This window comes from Rhinolophus sinicus, linkage group LG13 (genome assembly GCF_036562045.2).
Source record: "Rhinolophus sinicus isolate RSC01 linkage group LG13, ASM3656204v1, whole genome shotgun sequence".
Lineage (NCBI taxonomy): Eukaryota > Metazoa > Chordata > Mammalia > Chiroptera > Rhinolophidae > Rhinolophus > Rhinolophus sinicus.
Window position 1 is genome coordinate 49,694,225 of NC_133762.1, and position 7,243 is coordinate 49,701,467.

General features: G+C 39.5%; 1 pseudogene; it reads right to left on the reverse strand.

Annotated features, from left to right (window-relative positions):
- Window positions 1–268: 268 nt before the first annotated feature.
- Window positions 269–1,558, reverse strand: LOC109435457 (26S proteasome regulatory subunit 4; annotated as a pseudogene).
- Window positions 1,559–7,243: the final 5,685 nt, after the last annotated feature.

Consider the following 7,243-nt stretch of genomic DNA (forward strand, 5'->3'; position numbering starts at 1 on the left):
ACTTAACATGTTCCCACATGAATGTTCATTATTCTTTTTTCTTTTTTGCTTGAGGAAGAGCATGCTTAATTGGGAAGAGAGCACTGGACAATGGTCATTCTACACATCATGTTCAGAAAGGTACACAGGACATAGGATGTTTTGCTAATGAAGATCAACTGGAGCGTGGGTTCCTCCGAGCAACTTCCCCAGCTTCATCCCTCCAAGGGGTCAGGCACCCCCAACCATTTCCTTGAAGGCCACTGTGGTTCACTAAAGATAGTGCCCCTCAAGGGGTGCCTTCCTGTTTTTTTATAAAAAACATTTTCTCTAGATTTTTTGAAGTCTTCATTTGTTACTTTCATTCTTCATTCTCTCAAGGCCATTAGACCAGCTTCCATATAGATTGCCTTGGTGTCAGGACCAGAGAGATCATCTTTAGCCATGATCAAATTGTCCAGTGCCACGTCATCAGCCAGCATCATTCTGCTTGTGTGGACATGAAAGATGTGCTTTTTAGTCCTTTTGTCAGGCAGGGAGATCTCAATCTTCCTATCAATGTGGCATAGCTGATTAGTGCTGGATCCAAAGTTTCTATTCAGTGTATAGACATGATAACTTTCTCATCTCTCCTTGAATCAAATCCCTTCAACATTGTTTGCTGAGTTTCTCTCTCACCATTGGAATTTGAGTCATATCTTTTTGTCCCAATGGCATCAATTTCATCAATAAACACAATGGATAGTAAATGTTCTTCAGCAACCTGAAATAATTCCCAAACTAGTTTTGGCCCATGACCTAGGTACTTCTGAATAAGTTCACAGCCAGCCACTCTCAAGAAAGTGGCCAGGGTTTGGTTTGCTAATGCTTTGGCTAATGAGGTTTTGCCTGTGTCAGGTGGACACTAGAGAATAGATCTCTTTGGGAGAGTTATACCCATCCTTCATAATGCTCAGCATGAGTGAGAAGAATCTCCACAGATTCCTTAATTTACTGGATTACGTTGTGCAACCCCAATGTTCGCATAGGTCTCCTGTGGGAACTTTTTCACCTTCATCACTGTGACCGTGGGATTTGTATCATCCATCAGCACCCCTATCGTGCCATGCCCCTTGTGTTTGGGCAGGAACAAACAGCCCAGCTCCAGCAGATTCTTGTCCACAAATGAAAGAATGCTGACATAATGTTCTGAGCCCACAAATGTAGACACAATGGTGTGATTGTCAATGATCTCTTCCAAGGTTCCCACCAATATTGGGGTACCCTCAGCTCATCCACCTTTGATCTTTCCTCCTCTTGTTTTACTTATAAAGTCTTCATTTGTTCCTGATTTCTAATAAATCTGTCCTCCATGAAAAGATAGTCTTTAATTCTCTCTAACTTCAAAAATGTAAACCGGCACTGAGTGTGAGTTGTCACCAATGGCAGTTTGCTGGCAACATCTGGTCCCTTTGTTTTCTTCTTTTCCCCCACTGTAGTTGGTACAGGCGGTTCATCTTTCTTCTTGTTTCTTCTTGTTGTCCTTTTCCTCCTTCTTGTCACCTGCAGGACCATGACCACCCCTCTGACTTGGACCCATCTTGATTCTGTTGCCTGAGCTGCTGCTGCCAGAAGTCGAATGTGCATTTTTCTTAAAGAGAACAGAAAAAGACACTTGACATCATTTACCAATATTGTATCCAATGTTCTTTATTTGTCCCTTAGTGTGTACACTGCCGATCAAATGAAGGGCCCTACTATGCATATAGGTGACAGGTTCAAAAGCAAAATTATCCTGAAACTCTGGGCTGTACATATTTTCTTGGAGCTTATAATAGGCTTGTTTTTGCCAGCCTGATATCTCTTTTTGGACAACAGGAATCTTACCTTTCACTTAGCTGAAGCCCTCCTTTTACTTTTCGTTCTCATGTTTGGCATTGACTCTACCTCGGCCAGGCCAGTTCATCTTTAGCCTCACCAATCGGTAATGGAATAGATGCATGAGCCAAGGCTGGCCAATGGGAGCTCAAAGCAGGACTTTTGATACAGTTACCAGAAAAGAGGGTCTTTCTTTTCCCTATGTTGGGGGAGCATAAGCCTGAGCTGCTAGAAGCCATTCTTGCCATTTAAGATGATTTGGCCTAAGAATAAATTAAACAGAGAAAAGAAATAAGACTGAAGAAAAAAGGCTCTCCTATGACATAGCCATCACTGTTTCTGAAGTTAGGCAATTTTAGATTTTGCATAAGCCAACACATGGACTTTTTGTTCAAGTTTATTTTAACTAAGTTTTCTGTTACTTACAGACCAAAGGCATCATAATCAACATAAAAATTCTAACTGAAATCTACCCATTTCCATACCCTATTGGAAATTTCCTTTAGGAGAAGCCTATTCAAGGAAGATTGATCTGAAAATGAGCTGATTTAGAGGCTTCTTCATGTGTTGGAATTTTTCTGGGTCTCTCTGGCATTAATCCAGACTTTGTAAATAAATGAAATATCCTAGGGTAGACCTGATATATGGGGGTAGCACCCACTTTCTACAGGAACCACACTGAACCCAGCAAAGACCTGCTCTCCAGAGATTGGTCGCTTGACGGTGTCTCTCAACTTCTGGAGGTCAGAAGTATGATGGAAGATAATTGGGCTAAGATGGGATGTGGTTTCTGATATTTACCTGCCAGGTCTGTCAGAATCCTGAATTCTGTACTAAAGTAAAACCAACAGCAAATTTTTAGTCTGGAAGTCCTAGATCACTGAACACTTTTCTGTGTCTTTATAGGTAAGTAAGACGGCAGATATCTGATACCTTATAAGGCATTATTCTATTCCATCTGTTCTCAAACAGTAGCATGCCTCTGAATCACCTGGAGGGTGTATTACAACACACAATCTCTGATTCAGTAAGCCTGAAGTAAGGCCCCCAAATGTGCATTCTAACCAGTTCGAGGTGATGGTGATTCTGCTGGTCTGGGGAACCACAATTTGAGAACCACTGTTCTATAAGAATACTATTCACCGCACAGGTAACAGTGTTGGGTGGACAGCTAACACTGATCAGGCAAGATATGAATAAGATGGCAGTGCCCCAGTAGAATTCACTGCTGATGAAGAAGGTGAAAACCATTTCCCCAGAAAAGTTGTTAGGATTATTTCTCTCTTTTTGGAGTGCAAAAATGCATTTATGTACCCTGAACTTAGCACCTTTTTTCCTACCTGAGTCAAGTTCCCTAAGCTGCATATGCCAGTGATTTTCAAGTCATCTTGTTGCCTTCCTGTCTTTCTGTGGCTTCCGCAGAGTTTTCAACGGCCAAAAAAGTCATCAGTCATGGCACAAGAGCTTTTGTAAATATTAGGCCAGACAACACAGATTAGGAAAACTTCAAACTGGATAATTAGTCAGGAAAAATAAATACTCTTTAGCAAACACCATAATAACCACATTGAGCTTCCAGCTAATCAATTTACTGGGCCATCTGTCTAAGAAAATGGGGCAGGAGTCAGTGCCATTGTGTGAGTCTGCAGGGGGCTTGGAGGAGACTGGATGGTGATGGGAACCTCTTCCTAACCTAAAGGAACCTAACGGATAAGACTTCTAGCCACAGTCTTTCTGCCTGGAATCTGTCATGAGCTTCAGCTTTCAGAGAACGTCTCCGTGGGGGTTGCTGGACATCAGAGGCACATCCTCAGGCCATCAGCCTGTTTGCATCTGAGATGGCCTAAGCCTGTTAATCTTTGGATCCTCTATTGTATCAGCAACCTTTTTTAATTGAATTTTTATATTTAAATCATTCTCATAAATGATAATTTTTTTAATTATTGTAAGTGTATTTTTAAACAAATATTATTTATTCTTCATCAATTAACCTTACTGGGCCCTACTATGTGTAATCCTCCATACACAAGGATTAGAAATGAACTAAATAACTTGGGCTTTAAGGAACTTGTGGGATGGTTAAAGTAAGAAGACACACAAAGAATGTTATCTTCACAAAGACTCCAGCCGCAGCCCAGCTAGAATTAGACGCCCTCCACCCAGGGGCTCCCATGCATGGACATCGTCTCCTCATTTGACTGTAGTTCACTGGACTGGAAGCTCCCAAGGGAAGGACAAGTTCTCATTTTTATGCTCAGCATCTATTACAGTTTCTGACACAAGGTAGACATTCTACTGGTGTCTAATAACTGAGAGAGAATGCACTAAAAATACAAGGCGGTATATAATATCTACATCAGCACATAGGGCAATTTATAAAGAGTGCACATGGAAAGTTTCTCCAAACATGAACTCTGCGTAAGTTTTAATTAACAAGAAAAGATATGTTCTATGTGGATGGTACAGAGTTAACAAATACACAGGGGCAGGATGGTGTACCCCGAGCTCTAGGATATAGATGGGACTGCTCACCTGCAGTGGTGACTCCATCTTGTAGAAGTAGGAAAAGGCGATGGTGAAAGTCATGCTAAGCTATTTGTATGGATTATTTCACTGGGCTGCCCATATAACAAGCCCATGAGTTAGTCACTATTATTTGCTGTTTTATAGATGACAAAATAGAGGCTGAGAAAAAAATAAGCATCTGTTCTGTATTATTCAAGAGATATAACATGGCTAGTCTAGGGATGCAATGGTCTATACTCAGGGTCTAAATCAGTAACACTGCAGTCCACTGCCACCTTGTAGAATCAAGCAGAGGCCTTGTACATTTGAACCAAGAATCACCTCTTTTGCTCATTTTGAATGGGTTGTGTGTTTCTCATTACTGAGTTTTAAGTGTTCGTTGTATATTTTAGATGCCAATCTTTTAACAAATATGTTTTGCAATTATTTTCTCCCAGTTTGTACCTTGTCATTTCATTCCCTAAACAGTGTTTTTCACAGAGCATGAGTTTTTAATTTTAATAAAGTGCAATTTTTCAATCATTTCTTTCATAAATTGTACTTTCGTTATTGTATCTAGAAAGGCATCACCAATCCTAAGGTCACCTAGATTTTTCTCCTATGTTAGCTTCTAGGAATTTTACAGTTTTGCATTTTATATGTAGGTCTATGATCTATTTTGAGTTAAATTTTGTGTAAGATAAATGTCTAGAATTTGTTGTGTGTGTGTTTTTTGTTTTTTGTTTTTTTTGCATGTGGATGTTCTGTTGTTCCAGCACCATTTGTTGAAAAGCTTTTATTTTTGAATTGCTTTTGCTCCTTTCTCAAAGATCAGTAGACAACATATGAGTGGTCTGAGTGTGGGATCTCTTTTTTTGTTTCATTGATATGTTTATCTATTTTTCATCAATAGTCCACTGTCTTGTTTACTGTAACTGTATAGTAATTCTTGAAGTTGGAGAATGTCAATCATCTATTATTTTTAAACTCTAAATTTTGCAGTTTGGAAAACATGTGTTTGTCAATCTTTATAAATTCACATTGTGTTGTCAGGGTCTGCATATGTAATAGAAGTTAGCACTCCCTTCTACCTATCAACACCTCAATCTATCACCAGAGTGTAGGGGTTTGTTCTCTCCAACCACCAGCTAGCCAGCGACAATCAAAATGAATGGACCAAGCATCCACGCTTTACTAAATGTTAAGAAATACTGTAGAGCTTTCCACAGCCTTGGGGCATCTCTGAGGCAGAATGTGGTACCTGGAGGACCCTCAGATGACATGGCCAGAATAGAAATGGACTGGGGGAGGCAATAGTAGAGTGACCACCTGTCTACTGCCTGTTGAGCCGTATTCAGAGCTCAGTGCTAGGATGGGGCTTCTTAGTCAGGGGCTGGTTTCAAGCTCTTACAGCTGCGCATCTTCCAAGGTCCTTCACTATGCTCACTGACCCTGGCTTTCTGGGGTCAGTACAAAAGTCATTGTCTGCTGGTACTTAATTTTCTCTGTTTCCTTCTTAGAATGCCACAACCCTTCTTTTAGATATCTGAAGTCGTCTCTCTGAAAATTTTGTTCCTTTGATCCACAAAGACAGATTCCACTCTCCCCCCCACACACACACATACACATTTTTCCCTCCTGTCATGGATGATGTAAAGAAATAGATTTTGTGCCCCCAAATCGTCTCTCTCTAGTCATGGCCAATAAAAAGAGAAATTCAATCTCTAGTAGATCATTCTCCCTGTTGTATACATTTTTATTTGCTAGTAATCCAGATATAATCCACACTACGTAATGAAGCGCTCATCTCTCATTTTCCCTGTCTCGTGAGAATACACTCCTGGCTACAGGCAGGATTGGTTTTATATTAGCTTTTACCTCCAAAGCCCTCCCCTATCAAAACTCACACAAAAGAAATAGCCAGGTGCCAAAATGTGTATAGATGAATTTTACCTCTATCTATGGTAGTCATGCCTCAAAACAGCACAGTCTGATAATGTGTTCCATCAAAGTAAGAAACTCAAGACTTTTGCCCCATTAGGCAATTATATACAAAGAATAAGGAGTATTCTGCTCTCCTTGGAAGAGAGAACAGTAGTTACTAGTTCTGTCTCTCAGCCAGGTAACACTCCCACTCCCAATGCCAATATCATACTGGATAAATTGCTCTATGTAAGATTTAATAGTCAACTGATTCAATTGTAAGTAGTGTTCGATAGAAAATGGAAGCAATTATTTTCCACGATCACTAAATATCATAGAAATCCATGTTCTCTGTAAAGAAAGCTTTCACGGCATAAGGATATATTTCCTCAAAAAGAAGATGGGCATGATTTCCAGATAACTATTCAGTTCATAACTCTAAATTATAGGTTGTAAGTAAAGAAACAGTTTTTCTCATGTCATCATAATGAATAGAAACTTTTCATGCTTATTTTTTCTTAGAAAATAGTCATGGAGGGTGATGCATTACCTTGTTCATAAATGCTTCGTGCCAGTAGACATTGAAAAGATATCCATTCCCAACTTGAAGCACTAACAATTTTTCACTTTTTAAGCTGCCACAGAGGGTAAGATAGACAGCAGGATAAAGGGCATATATTCAGTTCACACTTTTTCGAGCACCAATTAACTAGTTGTAGATCCTACTCCTTTCTTATTTCTCTTTTCACTTATCCACAATTTGGCCATTTTATTTTTCACCATGTCAGAAGAGAGATACAGAGAGGTAATAAAATTCAAAGTAATCCATTCAGTCACCTTTTAATATGTCTTGTAAAAGACTACATAGAATGGAGTTTGACATTACTGACTAAAATTGGAACTCAGTAATATTTGTATTTTATTTAGGTCTGTGTTCTCCTTCTGTCTTTGATAATTTTTTAAATTACATTTTTCTGTT